Consider the following 21716-nt stretch of genomic DNA (forward strand, 5'->3'; position numbering starts at 1 on the left):
ACCACTAGGCACCGTTTTTTTTTTTTTGCGACAATTCCACGCAAGGGGAGTGACACATTAGGCAAGGGCCGCTCCCCTGGGTGGGGGCAAATTTATTTTAGGCCATATCTGATCCCTTGAGGGCAGATCAGCCTATTTCTATTAGGCCGATAAGCCCCCGGGGGAGCAGAAACCACTTAGGCACCAGGGATTGGTGTGTGTGTTTGTTTTCGTGGGGCAGCCCATTGGGCAAGGGTCACTCCCCATGGGGGCACATTAATGTTGGCCATATCTGCCCCCCCCTTGGGGGCAGATCGGCCTATTTATGGAAGGACCATCTGCCCCCAAGGAGGGAAGAAAGCCCACCAGAGACCAGGGAAGATTTGTTTTTCAAAATAAAAGGGTGGGGGTATGGCCATACCCCCACCCCAAATAAATGGGGCCAAAGTTGTTCTGCCCACCAGTGGGCAAATGGGGCAATTACCCCCGATCCACACCACGGGGGGCAGAAAGTCTACTAGACGCCAGGTAATTAAAGAAAAAAAATAGTGTGGTGGTGGCTACCAACCAGTATGGGCATGGTTATGCCCCCACCCCAACTGAAGGGGGTAACAGTCTTTCAGCTCTCCCCCGCACACTAAAACATCGTATCCCATGGCAAGCAAGAGGACATTTGATTATTTTGGGTTTTGCTTTTAATTTTGGGCCATGAGAGCTTGGCTAACTCTCAAAATCATCCCACTTGGAATGGTGAGGGCTGCACTTTTTGGACTTTGGGATGCTACCATGTAGAAAAATCCATAAGACCTAGACACATCCGAAAACTAAACATCTGGGTGAGTCCAGGGTGGTGTGCTTGACATGCACCCCATGCCATTTTCTTACCTACAATGCCCTGCAAACCTCCAACTTTGCTGGAAATCAGACATTTTGTCCACATTTTTGTGATGGAACCTTCCGGAATCTGCAGGAATCCACAAAATTCCTACCACCCAGCAGTGTCTCATCTATACCTATAGAAATTCTGCCCCCCTTTTCAGCCTAAAAAGGTTTTTTTTTCAAACTGTCCTTTTGGACCCGCTTTGGTTCCCCCTCAATTTCGACATGTTTTTGGCACTTCCCTGTCACAGGCACTTAGCCCACCTACACAAGTGAGGTATCATTTTTACCGGGAGATTGAGGGGAACATTGGGTGGTAGGAAATTTGTCCTGGTGCGGTGATCCCACACAAAAATGTGGGAAAAGTGTGACTCTTTAGCTTAATTTGAGGTTTGCTCAGGATTCTGCGTAACAAAAAATTGGGGGATCCACGTAAGTCACACCTCCCTGGATTCCCTCTGGTGTCTAGATTTCAGAAATGTTTGGGTTTGGTAGGTTTCCCCTATATGGCTGCTGAGCCCAGGACCAAAAATGCAGGCCCCCCCGCAAAAACGGGTAGTTTAGTATTTGATCATTTTGATGTGTCCAAATAGTGTTTTGGGGCATTTTCTTTCACAGGCACTAGTCCTAACCACACAAGTGAGGTATCATTTTTATTGGGAGACTTGGGGAAACACTGAGTGGAAGAAAATTTGTGGCTCCTCTCAGATTCCAGAACTTTCTGTCACTGAAATGTGAGGAGAAAGTGTTTTTTGGCCAAATTTTGAGGTTTGCAAAGTATTCTGGGTAACAGAACCTGATGAGAGCCCCACATCACCCCATCTTGGATTCCCCTATGTGTCTAGTTTTCAAAAATGCACATGTTTGGTAGGTTTCTCTAGGTGCCGGCTGAGCTAGAGGCCAAAATCCACAGCTTGGCACTTTGCAAAAAACACGTCAGATTTCAATGTAAAAATGTGATGTGTCCATGTTGCATTTCCTGTCACAAGCATTAGGCTTACCCACACAAGTGAGGTACCATTTTTATCGGGAGACTTGGGGGAACACAGAATAGCAAAACAAGTGTTATTGCCCCATGTCTTTCTCTACATTTTTTCCTTCCAAATATAAAGAGAATGTGTAAAAAAGACGTCTATTTGAGAAATGCCCTGTAATTCACATGCTAATATGGGCACCCCGGAATTCAGAGATGTGCAAATAACCACTGCTCCTTAACACCGTATCTTGTGCCCATTTTGGAAATACAAAGGTTTTCTTGATAGCTATTTTTTACTCTTTATATTTCAGCAAATGAATTGTTGTATACCGTATAGAATGAAAACCCACTGCAGGGTGCAGGTCATTTATTGGCTCAGGGTACCTATAGTTCTTGATGAACCTACATGCCCTATATATCCCCGCAACTAGAAGAGTCCAGCAGACATAACGGTATATTGCTTTAAAAAATCTGACATTGCAGGAAAAAGTTACAGAGAAAAACGCAGAGAAAAATTGCAGTATTTTTAACCTCAATTTCAATATTTTTTTTTCAGTTGTTATTTTCTGTAGGAAACCCTTGTAAGATCTACACAAAGTACCCCTTGCTGAATTCAGAATTTTGTCTACTTTTCAGAAATGTTTCAGTTTCTGGGATCCAGCATTGGTTTCACGCCCATTTCTGTCACTGACTGGAAGGAGGCTGAAAGCACAAACAATCATAAAAATGGGGTATGTCCCAGTAAAATGCCAAAATTGTGTTGAAAAATTGGGTTTTCTGATTCAAGTCTGCCTGAAAGCTGGGAAGCTGGTGATTTCAGCACCACAAACCCTTTGTTGATGCCATTTTCAGGGGAAAAAAAACACAAAACTTCTTCTGCAGCCCCTTTTTCCCATATTTTTGAGAAAAAAAAAAATTCACAGTATTTTGGCTAATTTCTTGGCCTCCTTCTGGGGAACCCACAAAGTCTGGAAACCTCTAGAATCCCTAGGATGTTGGAAAAAAAGGACACAAATTTGGCGTGAGTAGCTTATGTGAACAAAAAGTTATGAGGGCCTAAGCGCGAACTGCCACAAATAGCCAAAAAAAGGCTCGGCACAGGAGGGGGAAAAGGCCTGGCAGCGAAGGGGATAATTCACGTTGGTGAACAATGACTGGCTTACATATACATTTGTGAAAGACTAAAGCTTCAGGCCAATCAGCTACTGGCTAGATAAACTGACTTGAATCTTGCTCTGAAAACACATTTCTCACTTGTTGCAGATAAGGAATTATGCCATTGTACTCGTTTCCTGCTCTTTTGGACCAGATGCTCATTATCATTTTGTCATTGTAAAAACTTACCACTATGAAAGCCTGAAACATCAACTGTATCACAAGTGCTTAGTATGCCATGTCACCTGTAATAGGGCCTACATTACCTTCTCACATTTGTGATGGTGTTGAAGTAAGCCTCAGCAAGGCCTACTAGTGCAAGGGGTTCACCTTTCTCTGCACAAAGTCCTCAGACCATGTAGGAAGAAGTTGGCACAGAAACTGAAATAAAAGACAAAGTTTATTAACCTCATGAGGTGGTACTACAATTCAAACAGCACCCTTCGGTAATGTTTGAAGTAGCACACTGAACTGAGAGAGCATGGTCCTTTTATACCCATGCAGGGGCTAAAAGCAGGTGGTACAATTATAGAAGCAAGACTTGCATACATGTAAAGTCATGTGGAAAAGCACAGTCGACAGGTAGGAGGGGCTGACAGTTTTCAAGGACAAACAGCTGCAGACCTTACTGAGCATGTGCAAAAGTGGGAGATGCTAAATATAACTTGTCACTAGGCAGATTTTCAAAAGTAGTTAACAGAAAGGTAGGACAGAGCACATGGCAGCATGTGGCAGAGAAAATGGCTGCCATGAATACAAAATGGATTCCGCAAAATGTTCACAATAGTTACTAAATACAAGATGTCTTCTGCTGATGCTTAATCTAATCGCTATTAAACTACAACAATGGAGCAAAACACCTGACCCAATCCCCAAATGGGACATGTCTGGTTCAACTGTCCCTCGTAACAGAGAAAAAATGTAGGTACCTCTTTTTTCACATGCAGCCATGTGTCTGCTCGAAACAGTACTTGGCTTGTTATGAGGAATCTAATGGCAACCTTTTACACCAATCAAGACACCAAACACTGCGTCAGACACTGTCTGATAAACTTAAACCTCCAGAAATCCTTGTGTGCATTGAATGTGTATCAGCAGTCATGTTGAGACCTTACAACAGTGATGTAAATAAAAAATGTTAAACAACAAGGATAGCTGCAAACAATAACGTACCCCCTTGATTTTGGGCAGTCAACTGCCCATCAAGCTCTGAGTAGGCCACCAAAAAGATGTGGGCCATTAGGGGGGTCAGGGTGCGGCACATGTGTTTGCCTCATTGGGGGGACTGGCCGAGTGGGAATTCGTCTGACTTTCTGGTCCAGCATTGCAGTTCCTCGCACCTCTTCTTGCAATGGAGGCAGCTCCGCTTAGGGGTCCCCAAGGTCCGCACTTTCTTGGCAATGGCCTTCCATATGTTGCACTTTTGATGAGTGTTGACCTGTATGGATCAGAAAAAATAAAGTAAAAGAAGTTTTGAGAGATATTGTTTGTCTGTAGTGGTGTGACACAATTGTGTTGCATTTCTCACATGCATTACCAAAACAGTCAGTAGAGATTTTTTATAACATTTAAAAGTTCCTAGGAAATAATAATTTGCAGTGATCTGTTGAATATCCTCAACACTTTATATCTCCTCATGGTACCATTCCAGGCCACAAACATTATCTAGGATAGTGCTAGGAAACCTTTCCTGTAGCGAGAGCCACTACTGATTACTTCAAATCATTGTGAGCTACAAAAGGCCAAACAACCTGTACATTATTTGCACATAACCTACTTTATGCCTAATCTTCTAAGTGCCAGATACTATGGTTTCTACCACAGTGAGAACATGGTTTTGGGTGATGAATGAACAAGTGTGTGTAGTAATGGGGCATACTTGGATTGATGATGTTGTAGCGCGGCCACTCACCTGAAAACCAGGCTGTCTGCTGGGGCAATGACTGTTCTCCTGACCTCCTGAAGCACCTCTCGGTGCTGGTGGTTGCACAAGGATCCCTGGCAGGTGCCCCAAAAGGAAAGGCGATTTGGAAAAAGAGAGAAAGAAACACTGCACTCCTTTTCACCGGGACCAGCTGGGTGTTGTTCTTCGGGTTACGGAGGACCGTCAGTGGAGCCCCTGGAAGCTGCCTTTCTGTGATGAATTACGGTATTGGTGAAGCTATGTGCTATTAAGGGACTGTTTCACAACATTCAAGAAAGCATGCACTGGTCTCATTAAACAGCATTTAAAAAGGTGTGCACTGATCTCATTAATTTTGTCTAATTTGGTTATCACAGCACATTCACCTTTTAATATCAGCAACGTGTCCCTCTCTCTCTTCTCACGGATTAATATATGCAAAAAGGTGACGAAATCTGAATGTCTCCAACCAAATTAGGAAGCTTTGAAGTCTCTTTCATGGCTCTGCACTTTCACATTAGGTTCTCTATGGTAAAACTACAACATAAAATGAGTTGCAGTACCAAAAGCAAGAAAACTCACATACACAGTATTCCTAGCACTGAACTGCATAATCACTGTTAACATAAAATGAATTGCAATACCAAAAGCAAATAAACTCACACATGAAGTAATCTTAGTGTTGTGTAGCCATTTTAGTTATAGCTCTCTGCACGTTATTTTAGCAGAACCAGGCCTGCAGCTGTGCACTTTACCCTAGATATATTTTATTCCTCTTTGTTTATTATTTTAACAATAGCCACATTTGCGGTCTTGTTTTATTTCTCTTTATATAGCTGTTCTTTGCCTAGGCCAGCACTGCGTTCTTAAACAAGTCATTTTGTTCACTCTGTTCTTCTCTCAAGGCTGCAGTAAGATAGGTTACCGGTGAACGTGGTAACGCTTTGTCTCTGGTATTCATAGAAACATACACATCCTTACATAGGGACATTTTCTCAGAACATCAGCTGTTTTGTTATAAAAACACCTTCCTGTCCCTTACACGTTAGAGGGAGATTCCAGCCAGATGACCACAACTGTATGCTGATTGCTGATTGCTTCGCTACAGCTGCTTATGCAGACTTCAGACCTTTGCTGAGGTATGGGGGATGATGTCTTCCCAGGGGAACCTGAAGGGCAGAACTAGAGCTTAACCTGCTGTGCTCTAATATAGCCTAGATAGGAATTAGTCTATTGACTCTGGTGACAATATAGTAGTATTATTTCTATGCTTTACTCTCCTGGTCACAATTTAATCCTGTCATGCTTTATTGTCCTGGTATTGCAGTATATGCTTTATTATCTAAGATGTAGTTGCTTCATTAAAACCTTATTGAAATATATACTGCTTCTGCTCGTCCTTGTATATATGAGACCATTGTAACTGAGAGAAACGGAGGAGATCTGAGTGACCACGATTTCCCTGGTGAATCAATTGTGTCATGCGCTCGGCTGCCCAATTATCCCTGCTCTTGGGCAGAGATCAGGCACTGCTAGTTAGCTGTAACCAGAAACCCAGATTGGGATGACAGGTGTCACCTGTAGAGGGTTTGACTCAGTCGCTGCCACAACCCAGGCGATTCTGCAGCTCAAATCCAGTAGGCTCATGAGAATAATGAGTCTCCACACAACACTAGCACTGAATTGTGTAATCACCATTAGTACAAAAAATAAACAAGTGGAGGATAGGTAAGTTCGGTCACAGTTCTCAGTTACAAAATGAAAGTTGACAAGGCCCCTGCGCTACATCTGTTATTCAACCCTCTTCAAGCCCCCCACTCATAAATCATGTCTGGGTTCCTTAGAAGAGTCCTTTGAAAATCTCAGGAAGGCTAGAGTGCAATCAGTCTCAGTTTTCAGATTTCATTATAAAAAAAGTGACCATAATAAAAATCTAGACAAACAAATACCAGACAGCATGCTCCACTTTGCTGACAGAAGTGTGTTCTTTCCAGAGGATCTCTGCTGAGGCTCTTTGCTGCCAGCTGAGTCAAGAGGGCATCGGGTGGGGCCTGTAGGGAATTCCTGAGCGTAGAGGGCTTTCCTTGCCAGACAGGAAGAAAGCCAAGCAGAGTCATGTGCACATCAAAAGTATTTATAGCCAGCATGACTCATGCTTTTGAAAACATGAGGCAGCTGCTCCCTGGAGACCTTGAGGGCGTGGTTGTTGCCTGGCAACCAATAAACAAGTGAACCTGACACGTTTAGAAGCACGAGGACTTGACACAGTCACATGTGTTCAACAAGCATTGGTGAAAACAACAAGCATTGGTAACAGCAAGTACATATCAAACATTGGCAATATTTATCCTGAAATGCAGACAGTACAATGACATTACAAGCCACAATTTGGTGCTACATGTAAATTATTAAAACAACACCCCTGATGATGTTGACTAATTAGGCAGAATTGTTGGGTCCTGACAGATGATTGAGAGCCTGTGTCATTTAGACATGCAGCACAGGAAATACCTTCCCCGTCTGTGGCACCAAGAAATGTTTGAAACATACAGACACTCCTATGTCAAAATATGGGGTGTAATTTATCTTGGCAGAACAGCGTGCGATAACTCCAGAACGTAGAAGATACTATTGCACTTAAAATTTCACTCATTTCAAAATGAGCTCTATATTTTCACTTATACTAATGGTGCAGTGTCTACTGGCCACTGGAAGTAAGGGGCCTACAGTTTGTCTAATGAAACTAGAATTGTAAGTAACATGAACTGAAAATTTAGCTTATTCTTTCAAGTGACGTTTCATTTCAATGTAAATACATTTCTAACATTGTCAAAAAAACATTCTACACCCAGCTAAATCATGCAGTTCACTACACTCCAATAACTACACTTCACTCATAAACAGAAAGGGACAAATTAGCTTGTGTACAAAGGAGGAATAAGATACTTTGACAAACATTTTCCACTCAAACACATGCCTCTTCCTCTGGGTTCCCATACAGCTACCTGTACAGGGACAGGACCACCATGGTGAGGAGTTCCTACTCCTCAGGGAAGAAGGCAAGGGCCCTGTCACCTGCTTTGTCCTGCATCCTGGCTCCCAGAGGTTGGTGACAGCAGAAAATGTCAAGGAGGATGTGTTGGCTGCAGTGTTAGGAGGCAAGTGAGCTTTCTTCCAGACACCAGCACACTGTGTATATGCTCTGTGATGGGAACTGACACAGCCATTGACTTTTGTGTGTATCTGTCACACATGTTAGCCTATGGAACTATCTATCGTGGAGTGTTATACCTACTACACGGTCAACTTCTGCCGTAGGACAGCCAATGTCCTGAAGGCAAGGTCAGGCACCCGCCATTTTAGGATGTGAAACAGTGTATTTTTTAATTGCTTGTGTGTCCCCAGCCCTCAAAATGGTGGCTACTTTTTATGCCAATGTCAGATATGTATAACAACTTTTTTCCAAAATATGACACATCAAAATGTGAACTGTTACTGTGTTTGAACTCCATAGTGCTGCGGTGTATATAAAACTTCAGTTGGCAATTATAAAAAATAAAAAAATATGCAAATAATACATTTTAACGGTATTATTTATGCATTATTTGTAAAAAAAAACTATCAAACATGTAAAAAAACATGTAGATTTGAAGTTACAAAAATGTTTTAGAAGTAGGTGTACAGATATGACACAAAAAGATCACTAATGTAATCAAGACATAATGGCCCTCATTACAACATTGGTGACGATCATGGCGGCGGACTGTGGTAAGGCGGCGCTGCTGACAGCAGCACCACCACGCCAGCATAACACCGTCGACCATATCATGAGCAATGATACGGCCTGGCGGTGTTTTGCTTGCAAACGCTGCTGCTGACAACAGCGCCACGGACCGTCTCCAGCCGGAGGACACCCTGCAAGCAGGTAAGTCAGGTTCTTCGACAGGAGAGGGGGGTGGAGGGTGTTGTGTGTATGTGGGGGTGTGTGTGTGTGTATGATTGGGAATGCGTGCATGCGGCTGTGAGTCACATTGAATGCGTGCATGAATGAGTGATTGTGAGTGTTGTATGTGGTGAATGCATGTGTGTGAAAAGGTATGTTGGTGTGTGTTGCGGTGTGTGGGTATGGATGTGTGCATGCGTGGGTGGTGGTGGGTATGTGTGTGTGCATGTGTGTATATGGGTGCGTGTGTGGGTGTGTATATGTGTGGGGGACAGGAGAGGGAGGGGGTAGGGGAGGGCTCTCGGGAGGGACAGGGGAGACCCGTATCAGTGCCAGGGAAGGGAACTGATGGTGCCTACCGCCATGGTTTTTGTGGCGGTAAGTTTGGCATGAAAACCATGGCGGTAGGCCTGGTCATAATCCCGAGGTGACGACGGCCGGGCTGGACACCCAAGTCTCCAGCCCAGCGGTCGTTACCACCCTGGCGGTCAGTGTGTTAAAGTGGCGGTCTTTGATGGTGGTTACCGCCAGGGACAAAATCCCATTTTTTTTACTGTGACAATTTTAAGTGATAATTTGTTTTCCTTACACGCAGACATGTGAACCCAGGGATGGGTAGAAGAAGACATCCTCAGGTCTTCAGACATTTTCCAGACCTTGCCACCATAGAGGAAAGAGAATTAATAAAGAAATGTAGATTAAATAGGCAAACAATGCTGGATTTCTATCAGTAGGTGGAGCTTAATCTCCTGCCTCACATAGGAATACAACAGCAATAACATCAATAGTGAAACTCATAGCAAATCTTAATTTTGTGGCCACTGGATCTTTTCAATATACTGTGTCACTATCTGGAGCCATGTCACAGCCAACTTTCAGTGCTGTGCTACAAGAAGTCCTTCCTTCAATGATGAGACACATCAACAGCTTCATTCAGTTTGCAAGAACTCAGGATTTGGCCAATGTGAAGGGAGAATTTTATGATTTGGGTGGCCTACCACATGTGGTTGGAGCCATTGATGGCATACATATTGCCTTGGTGCCACCCCACACCAAAAAACAGGTCTTCCACAATTGGGAGATTTACATTCCATCAATGTGCAAGTTGTCTGCTTACTGGATGTGTACATCTCAAGTGTGTATGCCTGCTTTCCAGGTTCAACGTATGATTCTTTTGTACAACAGATTAGTACCATACCGAATAGTATAGTCCAAAGTGAAAAGAAAAGTGCGGAGTTCAAAACAGGTCATTTTCACAAATGTTTAGACTTTAATTCCTTGTGTCAATAAAATATCTGAATTATCCAAAATACAGCCAACACGTGTTTCGTCCAAGGGACTTTTTCAAGGCTGCAAAAATAGAAACCAGATTTTTCTTATGGTGATACATCAGAGAGCCGAACTAGCAAAGAATTTGAGATACTCTCGTAGAGCATAAAGAGACAGTTTTTTTTAGAAGACCATGTGAAAGAGTAGTAAAGAAAGAGAGTAGAAATGAAGAAAACTAGAGGCAGAAAGAAAAGAATCCATATAGCTTCCATAAACCAGAGAGGATGTTGGTTCCAAAAGAAGAGAGGGACGAAAGGTTGAAACTCCAGATGTATAAATGAACAGGGTGGTAGATAACTTCGTATTTAGTAAAAACATGCAAGATTACCAAAGTGCTCACGAGGAAAGGTCACCCATGTTTGAAACCAACAGAGTTGGAAAACACCACCCTAGGTAGGAGAACCAAAGCAGTAACGTGAAGTATATGTTATGGCAGAATCCCAACAAGTGTGCACAAGTGTGACTAAAAAAGGATGTGAAAAGGACGTCATCAATGGTGATGATTTTTAGAAAACAAGTAAAAAAACATACAGAATATGTGCAAGATATTAAATTTCCATGTAAATCGTTATGTAAACAGGTGGTCCAAAAGCGTCTAGTAGTAACCCCAAGTTGGATGTTCAGAACAGTTGTAATGCAGTAACCGTGGAAGCGATGGTTTCTGATCTTATGACACTGAACGGTGAGAGGCCATGATAAGCCCATCAAACTATAAAGAATAGGTAAGTTTAAAAATAGTATAGAATCTAACTTGTACATTGGTAAAAAATAATAAGAGGGAAAACATCGGGAAAGTCATAAGTTAAAAAGACTCTAGGGGGTCAAGGGTCAGGCAATTGTATTTATAAATTATTAATAGCTAAATTGTTATGACTAAATTCTTACCCTAAGTCGAAGCTAAGTAAATAAGGATGCAAGTATGCTCAAAAGTCCATGCGAACTCAAAACAGTAGAGCGTGATAGTGGAAAAATGGGGAAAGATATGCAAGAATGTTGTACATTAAATACACTAAAAGCGGCTAAGTAAGAACGCTGGCAAAAAGTAATACATGAAGAGACGTGTGACCAAATTTATACTAAAATGTAAACAATCTATTGGGAAACTGTCTATGAAAACACAAAAAGCAAAAAAAATATCCAGTAACAAGAAGAGCAACCGACCACGAGAGGGCGGCTCAGCACGTCTTACTAATCATGCTCGTAAAGGAAACCAGTGAGTAGAATTTTTTTTAGAAAGCTACCAGCATCACAAATGACAGCGGGACATGGAGAGCTATGAAAAAAACAGCTTACCGATAATCATGATGTCGGAAGGAAACGTGCTCCGGTGTCGGCGTTCGGGCAATGTATGTGAATGAATCCATTTTAGAGGATGAAGCCTCATAGACATAGACGAAGGACTTGAAAAAGGCAACAGCTAACCAAAGGCTCCGAGAGATAACGGGGGCCATATTGGACAGGTTAAAAAAACGCCAAGTGAATTAAATCATGCAGTGTATGGGAAAATAAGTGCAGATGTGTGAAAAGTAAAACATAAAGAAATACTTTGTGATAAAAGGTTGTAAAGCAAGAAAGTCATGAAAGTAAAAAATGAGAGAAAAGAAGGGGAAAAAATTGCACTAAGAGAGGGACCAAGCAAGAAAAATGGTTACCAAATACCAAATTAAGTAACGGGCGCCATGATGGAATGGTCCAAAACTGTGCCACTAAAACTAGCCAGTGTTAGTGTACAAGTGTAAAAATGTGCAAGATATATGGAGAAAAGGGGTTAGAATAAGAAATTTATGAAAAAGAAAAAAAGAAAGGAAAAAGCAGGAAAGAGGAAGCAGGAAACAAAAGAAAGAACACACATACAATGAATTAACATAACTATTTGTAAATGGAGTAAACCTGCACTGTTTTTTTACATGGGATAGAAGTGAGATGAAAAAGACCAAAAAAGGAACTCACTATTACAAGGAAATACTAAGTAGCAAATGCCACCAGCAAATAATTATACAACCTGGTGCGTACAGCCACATATAGAAATTGAAACTAATTGGAAAATTGCATCATTCAAAACTTTTTCAGCAAAGCAAAACCAATTTTAAAGAAACAAAAATTAAATATGATATCATAAAAAATGTGTGAGTCCTTGTGGATGTTAAGGCCCTTTTCCACAGCCCTAAGTTTAATAATCCATCTACTTTCAAGATGTCTAAGGGACGTAGTCCTGTCACCACCTCTCGGTTGTCTACTTATTGGGTCGATCCCATGTATTGCGATGCCCAGGATTTCTCTTTGACCATGCGTCTCATTGTAATGTACAGCAAAAGGATAGCTTGTACTGAATGTGCGGATGGCTCTGAGATGTTCCTCAATCCTTTCTTTCAGGGGCCTGATCATGCTCCCCGGATATATGAGACCACAGATGCACACAATACAATATACAACAAAATTTGTGTTACAGTTGATGAAATTATTAATCTTATACATAACATGTGTGTCATATTGGGAACATACCATCTTGTCCTTAATATAACCACAAATGTTGCAATGGCCACATTTAAATGAACCATGTGGAGGTTTAGGTAACCATGTGTTGTTGTTTGCGGGTGGTAAAAAACTGTGGCACAAATGGCCACGTAGGGTTTGACCTCTCCTGTAAGTGATGCTCGGTTTAGTTGTCAAACCTTTCTGCAGTGTATTGTCAGTGAAAATTAAAGGCCAATGTCTCCGTATGATTTTGAAAATCCGAGTGCTCAAAACATTGTGTGTTATGATAAGAGACAGTTTATTATGAATCCTATCTTATTTCTGGCTGATAAGAAGGTCTGAGCGTTTAGTTTTCTTGATCCTATTGCTAGCTTGTTGCAGGGTGTTAGGATGGTAACCTCTCTGTATGAATCGTTGTTCCATGTCATGTAGTTCTTTAAAAAAAAAACTCGTCTTCGCTACAATTCAGTCGAATCCTTGTACTTTCCCCAAAAAGGATTGCTTTTATCTGTGACCTGGGATGTGAGCTTGTAGCATGTAGAATTGCATTGCAGGCTGTGGGTTTACTAAACAACTTAGTGCAGATTTTATTGTGTTTGATATACAGTGTAAGACCGAGGAAGTTTATGGAGGCCATGCTAGATTCATGAGTAAATTTGATGTTAAAGGTATTGGAGTTGAGATGTTGGAGAAAAAGGGTCAAAGAGTGTGTGTCACCAGGCCAAAAAAGAAGAATATCATCAATGTATCTTCCCCAATACAAAATATGTTGCGTTAGTTCAGGTGGACAGAGCTTCCAAAGATGTGTTTTTTCCAGGTAGCCCATATATAGGTTAGCAAAAGATGGAGAGAATTTTGCCCCCGTAGCCACTCCTTGTATTTGACGATACCAACTACCATTATGGATGAAAATGTTATTATCCACTACCGTACAGATAAAGTCCAGCAACATGTTAGAGTGTTCAAGTAATGTGGCATCCCTAGTGTCAAGATAATGTTGGATGGCTTTCAAGCCCTCTGTTCTGGGAATGCTGGTGTACAGTGAGGTGACATCCAAGGTTACTAAGAGGTGCCCCTCTGTCCATTCAAAGTTTGTGATCTTACAAAAAAGATCTTTGGTGTCCCTAATGTAGGAAGGTAAATTGTGCACAAAAGGTTGAAGAAAAATGTCAATATATTCAGATTATTTCTCTGTTGGTGAGCCTATACCAGAAATTATAGGTCTACCCGGGGGGAAAGTGCCTGACTTGTGTATCTTAGGTAAGATATATATACAAGGTGATGTAGGCGTGGTGTTATAAAGGTATCTGTACTGCATATCCGAAATAAGGTCCAACTTGTGACATACTGAACATATCAGTCTTTGATGGTATTTCAGTAGGATTGGTCAGCTCAGGAAAGTCCAAGACAAAGATGTTTGTAGATCAGAGTTTGCCTACATTGACTACTGTGTTTATTGTCATAGATGACCTTTGCATGTGCTAAGGATGTGTGTCCTGCCTCAAAATTCCTATGTGAACTCATTCATTTTCCCTTGTTATTCTATTTTAGGATCCTTTGCCATGGCCATTTCAAAGTTGTAACATCTGCAGTGATATGTTGCTGTTAAAAAGTACAAAGTGAATCTGGATTGATTCTGGGACAGACACCCACTTTGGATGTACAGATTTTGTACAAAGACAACGTCCATTGTGACTGAATGGAAGTTTTTGAGATTGTATCAGACCCGTTTTCTGCTGGATGGTGCCTCCAATTCAATCTGTGCTGCTTAACTTGCTCTAACCATATGTATACATCAAGCCACAGCATACTGGTCTCCCTTCACATTGGCTAAATATATAAGTTTATGTTGATGTATCTCCTTATAGTTGAAAGTACTTTTTGTAACATACCACTATGTGGTGGTTGTGACATTGCGCCAAATACTGCCACTGTGTCGTGAAATGGTCATGTGACCTCATTTTTTGTTACTGCCACAATGCAGACTATTGGTCTTATTGATGTAGGATTCCTATTATGAGTGTAGGATATCTGGCTCCAACTCAGGTCGTGAATAAATAATAGTTTGCCTATTTAATTTGGTTCTATGAAATATTTCCTTTTTTCCATGGTGTCAGGGTTCTGGAGTGTCAACTTCTAAATGGCACAGACTGTTTTGGATTCTGCATAGTTTGAGAAAAGTTTATTTGATTTTCTCACAGACGTGTTACCTACAAATGTATGACACCAATGAATTGTCATTTCATTGTTTCTTTTAAATGAGAAACACATATCCAAGTTGATATATTTGATTTGTTTTTGGATATTGTTTGCCAAGTTAAAAAAATTATGATGCACGGAAGACATAGAAAAGGAATTACCACAATTAATACTACACCAGGTTTTGCCGTTGTTTTATGTGCATTTATTTTGAACAAAACAAATTAGTGCAATATCTTTGGAACCAGAATAAAAAAGAACACAGAAAAAAACTAAATTCCATCATGGTGGATGAAACTGTATTTGTTGAGCACAAACTGTTTGGAGTCCAATGTACACCATAAACTCTCATCAAAAGCAAAATGTGTCTATGAAATAGTCTACAGAGTGAATGATAGGCACACACTGGAGGAAATTAGGTTTGGCGTCTCTTGGAGTTGGTGGTGGAGGACTTGCCGTCCTCTCCTGGTGGTTCGGGTGACTGTCCCCGCCTGAGGGGGTGGGCACAGGTGCAGGAACTGGGGTGGGTGGATTAGTTTCCTATTGTGGCAAGGCCTCCCTGCCTGTGGCTGAGGAAGGTGTATTTTGTCCTGATGTTCAAGGAACACAAACAGGGATAGATGGCACAGGAAACGCCCTGCACATGTGATGTGTCAAACATCACCCCAGTCAAGGAACACAAATTGAAGCTGTGATTCTGTATCTCAGCAATGTGCTCTATCTGCACCTGCTTGAGCTCCTTGATCTCTATTAGGACCTGGCCCATCACGTCTTGGGACTGATGTAGTGCTCCCAAGACTCAGCCTATGGTGGTCTGAGTGATAATGATGGCAGCGACTTCTCTTTGCTGGCCTACAGATTCCCTCTCATGACCCCTACCCTCACCGCCCTATGCCGTCCAGGCAGTGTGGCCCATTCCACTGGGTCCTGGCACCACTGAAGGTGGTGGTGGTGGTAGTGGTTGTTCAACAGTAGCCTGGACTGGGGGCACAAAATAGGAGTTGTGCTCCTCTGGACACAGGAAGTGGTAGAATCCATACAGTGGGTTGTTGTAATAGCTGGGGTGGGAGGTATAGGTGTGGGCCAAGTATGATACACTCGACCTGTCTGCCCAAACAGACAGGAAGGACCAGGCATCCCCTCATTATCCAGACTTGCAGGAGTGGTGTCCTCACTGAAGGCTTGATCCTTGCCTGGAGTGAGGAGTTTTTGGTTGCAGACAGTGGTCCATTCACCCTGGGTGTTGGACCTAATGAGAATGACAAAAACATGATGTTGAAGGTCTGTGTTGTACCTCGAATGTGTCTTCAACTACAAATGAAGCAACCTAAAAAAACAATTTTAAATTAATGAAATGTTGAGGCCTTTGTGCAATTTTTTACTTCTGCAGGGTTATGTACACATGTGCAAACATCAGTACCAATGATGGAGAGATGTCCTGAAATACAAAATGTTATTTAGAAAGTGTACATTACATGTACCAGACATCAAACTCAACATAGTAGAGAGGAAATGTGAGAGGAAATGTGAGAGCTGAGCCATTTCAAGGCCTAGCAGCGAAAAAAAACCATGGTACAACGTATTTAATTAAATGTAAATAGTCATCAGATGAACACTGAAAAGTTAATTGTGTAGCAATACTACTTATAATCAGCATACCAAAGAACATGATTGGTAACCTTTGAATCCACAACCTATGATTTATGCAAACAAGTAGATCAGTTCAAATTAGTGACGAGAAGGTGACAACATACTGGATTAACACAGAAGATTACATTTTAATACATACCATGAAATGGTGAATGACAACTACATAAAGCGTTGACTTTTGTGCATATGTGTAAGGAAAGGGAGGGTGGGCAACATCACATTACACTATTGTTTTGCAGAGACAAAAGCAGGGCATCATGGTAGTTGCAGTCATTTGTAAACACTATTGAAAATACTTTTTTTGAAGTACAACAACCTACATTGAGATATAGCATTACATATTGTTCATTGTTAAATAGATAGAAACAACCATGATGCAACTAATGTGGATAACAAGATACTTACAGACAACATATATGTTTTGATAGTTGTCTAGAAACATTCTTAACAGCTACGGAAAGGACAAGGACTCCATATGTGATTAGTTAGACATACATAGGTGTTACCTACCAGTCTCCACTCCACTAGGGATTCCTAAGCCTTCAGGATGTAGGATCTGCAAGACCTTCTCCTCCCACTGAAAGAGCTGTTATGGGGGGCTGGGAGAACCACACCACCATTCCTCTAGGCCTCCAGGTAATGCTGGGAGGCCACGAAACATACTCTCCCCTGCAGGCTGTTCTACCTCTTCATAATTTCCTCCTGTGAGAGCAGATTGTTAGCTACACCATTCACTCGGTTGATGTTGACTATTCTGTCCCACATTTGCTTTTTCTGTGAAATGGTTGAATTTTGTGCTTGTGCTCCAAACAATTGTGGCTTTACTCCAATAATTTCATCCACCATGACTGCCAATTTTCCCTCCGTAAAACATAGGTTCCTCCTACCTCCCATAGTGATACAAAATATTTTAGTACCCCTACAGTGATTTGAAAAATAATGAAAAAATGAAAAAGTGAAAAAAACAGAAGGAGAATGGAAAAAAGAAAATAATCTGGCTGTTCAGTGGCAAGGTCGTCCTCAGATTGGTGGTCAGCAGTGGTATGGCAAAGGATCATGGTCAGAAATGGAGTGTGTTTTATAATGTGTTTTGCAGGTATTCACAATGGTCCAATATACAGTAGGTCTGAGCTGCTAACATCCATACAATGGCCAAACCCACAGTGCAATAGTGAACGGTTTCTGTCAGGACCTCTCACAGTCTTGGGACTGCCACTGGTACACCGCCAGCACAACAGTGTTGTCTAAATATGGTCGGAGCAATGCCGTCGCCCTCACAGCAATGGAGTAATGCTCACCAGCATGGGAGTCCACGCATCGGATGTGGGATACAGTTAGCATGACATAGTATCCTCCGTCGATGCAGACCATGGTTGAACAGCCATAGATCTTAACCCCTTAGCTGCTGGGCCTTTTCCCCCCCAGTGCTGAGCCCTTTTTTGGCTATTTGGGGTAGTTCGCGCTTAGGGCTTCATAACTTTTTGTCCACATAAGCTAACCACGCCAAATTTGCGTCCTTTTTTTCCAACATCCTAAGGATTCTAATGGTACCCAGAGTTTGTGGTTTACACTGGAGGAGACCAAGAAAATAGCCAAAATACAGTGAAAATTTAGTTTTTTCCAAAAAAATGGGAAAAAAGGGCCGCCGAAGAAGGCTTGTGGTTTTTTCCCTGAAAATGCCATCAACAAAAGGTTTCTGGTGCTGAAATCACTATCTCCCCACCTTTCAGGAACGGGCAGACTTGAATCAGAAAACCACATTTTCCAACACAAATTTGGCATTTTACTGGGACATACCCCATTTTTACTATTTTTGGTGCTTTCAACCTCCTTCCAGTTAGTGACAGGAATGGGTGTGAAACCAATGCTGGATCCCGGAAAGCTAAACATTTCTGAAAACTAGACAAAATTCTGAATTCAGCAAGGGGTCATTTGTGTAGATCCTACAAGGTTTTCCTACAGAAAATAACAGCTGAAATAAAAAAATATTGAAATTGAGCTGAAAACAACAGCCATTTTTCTTTATGTTTTACTCTGTAACTTTTTCCTGCGATGTCAGATTTCTGAAAGCAATATACCGTTTTGTCTGCTGGACTCTTCTGGTTGCGGGGATATAAAGGGCTTATAGGTTCATCAAGAACCCTAGGTACCCAGAGCCAATAAATGAGGTGCACCCTGCAGTTGGTTTTCATTCTATACTGGGTATACAGCAATTCATTTGCTGAAATATGAGGAGTGAAAAAGAGGTATCAAGAAAACCTTTGCATTTCCAAAATGGGATCAAGATAAGGTTTTGAGGAGCAGTGGTTATTTGCACATCTTTGAATTCCGAGGTGCCCATACTAGCATGTGAATTGCAGGGCATTTCTCAAATAGACGTCTTTTTTACACACTCTCTTATATTTGGAAGGAAAAAATGTAGAGAAAGATAAGGGGCAATAACACTTGTTTTGCTATTCTATGTTCCCCCAAGTCTCCCGAAAAAAATTATATCTCACTTGTGTGGGTAGGCCTAACGCCCGCGACAGGAAATGCCCCAAAACACAACGTGGACACATCCCATTTTTTCACAAAATACAGAGCTGTTTTTTTGCAAAGTGCCTACCTGTGGATTATGGCCTCTAGCTCAGCCGGCACATAGGGAAACCTACCAAACCTGTACATTTTTGAAAACTAGAGACCTAGGGGAATCCAAGATGGGGTGACTCGCGGGGCTCTGACCAGGTTCTGTTACCCAGAATCCTTTGCAAACCTCAAAAAGTGGCTAAAAAAACAAGTTTTCCTCACATTTCGGTGACAGAAAGTTCTGGAATCTGAGAGGAGCCTCAAATTTCCTTCCACCCAGCGTCCCCCCAAGTCTCCCGATAAAAATGATACCTCACTTGTGTGGGTAGGCCTAGCACCCGCGACAGGAAATGCCCCAAAACCCAACGTGGACACATCACAGAAAACAGAGCTGTTTTTTGCAAAGTGCCTACCTGTAGATTTTGGCCTCTAGCTCAGCCGGCACCTAGGGAAACCTACCAAACCTGTACATTTTTGAAAACTAGAGACCTAGGGGAATCCAAGATGGGGTGACTCGCGGGGCTCTGACCAGGTTCTGTTACCCAGAATCCTTTGCAAACCTCAAAAAGTGGCTAAAAAAACAAGTTTTCCTCACATTTCGGTGACAGAAAGTTCTGGAATCGGAGAGGAGCCTCAAATTTCCTTCCACCCAGCGTCCCCCCAAGTCTCCCGATAAAAATGATACCTCACTTGTGTGGGTAGGCCTAGCGCCCGCGACAGGAAATGCCCCAAAACACAACGTGGACACATCACAGAAAACAGAGCTGTTTTTTGCAAAGTGCCTACCTGTAGATTTTGGCCTCTAGCTCAGCCGGCACCTAGGGAAACCTACCAAACCTGTACATTTTTGAAAACTAGAGACCTAGGGGAATCCAAGATGGGGTGACTCGCGGGGCTCTGACCAGGTTCTGTTACCCAGAATCCTTTGCAAACCTCAAAAAGTGGCTAAAAAAACAAGTTTTCCTCACATTTCGGTGACAGAAAGTTCTGGAATCGGAGAGGAGCCTCAAATTTCCTTCCACCCAGCGTCCCCCCAAGTCTCCCGATAAAAATGATACCTCACTTGTGTGGGTAGGCCTAGCGCCCGCGACAGGAAATGCCCCAAAACACAACGTGGACACATCACAGAAAACAGAGCTGTTTTTTGCAAAGTGCCTACCTGTAGATTTTGGCCTCTAGCTCAGCCGGCACCTAGGGAAACCTACCAAACCTGTACATTTTTGAAAACTAGAGACCTAGGGGAATCCAAGATGGGGTGACTCGCGGGGCTCTGACCAGGTTCTGTTACCCAGAATCCTTTGCAAACCTCAAAAAGTGGCTAAAAAAACAAGTTTTCCTCACATTTCGGTGACAGAAAGTTCTGGAATCGGAGAGGAGCCTCAAATTTCCTTCCACCCAGCGTCCCCCCAAGTCTCCCGATAAAAATGATACCTCACTTGTGTGGGTAGGCCTAGCGCCCGCGACAGGAAATGCCCCAAAACACAACGTGGACACATCACAGAAAACAGAGCTGTTTTTTGCAAAGTGCCTACCTGTAGATTTTGGCCTCTAGCTCAGCCGGCACCTAGGGAAACCTACCAAACCTGTACATTTTTGAAAACTAGAGACCTAGGGGAATCCAAGATGGGGTGACTCGCGGGGCTCTGACCAGGTTCTGTTACCCAGAATCCTTTGCAAACCTCAAAAAGTGGCTAAAAAAACAAGTTTTCCTCACATTTCGGTGACAGAAAGTTCTGGAATCGGAGAGGAGCCTCAAATTTCCTTCCACCCAGCGTCCCCCCAAGTCTCCCGATAAAAATGATACCTCACTTGTGTGGGTAGGCCTAGCGCCCGCGACAGGAAATGCCCCAAAACACAACGTGGACACATCACAGAAAACAGAGCTGTTTTTTGCAAAGTGCCTACCTGTAGATTTTGGCCTCTAGCTCAGCCGGCACCTAGGGAAACCTACCAAACCTGTGCATTTCTGAAAACTAGAGACCTAGGGGAATCCAAGGAGGGGTGACTTGCGGGGCTCGGACCAGGTTCTGTTACCCAGAATCCTTTGCAAACCTCAAAAAGTGGCTAAAAAAACAAGTTTTCCTCACATTTCGGTGACAGAAAGTTCTGGAATCTGAGAGGAGCCACAAATTTCCTTCCACCCAGCGTTCCCCCAAGCCTCCCGATAAAAATGATACCTCACTTGTGTGGTTAGGCCTGGTGCCTGCGACAGGAATAGATCACACAACGATCAATGTTGGTCCTTACGTGAGGCAGCTGTTGACCCTGGGGTGATCCATTCCTGACACAGACACTAGGTGTAGGCACTCAAGTGGGGTAGTGTTTTTATCAGGACAGGTGAGGAGTCACTGGGTGGTAGGAATATTGTGGATCCCAGCATATTCCTGTAGTTTGTGTGACAGAAATGCGAGAAACATTTAGTTTTTTTTCAACATTTCAGCTTTGCAGGGTATTCTGGGTAAGAAAACTTTGGGGAAGCCACACAAGTCACACCTCTGTGGACTCCCCCGAATGTCTAGTTTCCAGAAATGTTTGGGTTTAGTGTGTTTCTCTATATGGCCGCCGAATCCAGGACCAAAAACACAGGTGCCTGCCTTACAAAACCAGTTTGTTTTGCCATGGATAATTTTGATGTCTCCACAATATGATTTGGGTGGTGGAAT

General features: G+C 42.5%; 1 long non-coding RNA gene across 1 annotated transcript; it reads right to left on the minus strand.

Moving 5' to 3' along the window:
- Positions 1-3376: 3376 nt before the first annotated feature.
- Positions 3377-11543, minus strand: LOC138299516 (uncharacterized). Its single transcript, XR_011204766.1, has 3 exons — positions 11458-11543; positions 4902-5123; positions 3377-4427 (listed from the first exon to the last, which is right to left on the minus strand). It is a non-coding gene; the product is annotated as an uncharacterized lncRNA (long non-coding RNA).
- Positions 11544-21716: the final 10173 nt, after the last annotated feature.

Source organism: Pleurodeles waltl, chromosome 1_2 (assembly GCF_031143425.1).
Source record: "Pleurodeles waltl isolate 20211129_DDA chromosome 1_2, aPleWal1.hap1.20221129, whole genome shotgun sequence".
Taxonomy (NCBI): Eukaryota; Metazoa; Chordata; class Amphibia; order Caudata; family Salamandridae; genus Pleurodeles; species Pleurodeles waltl.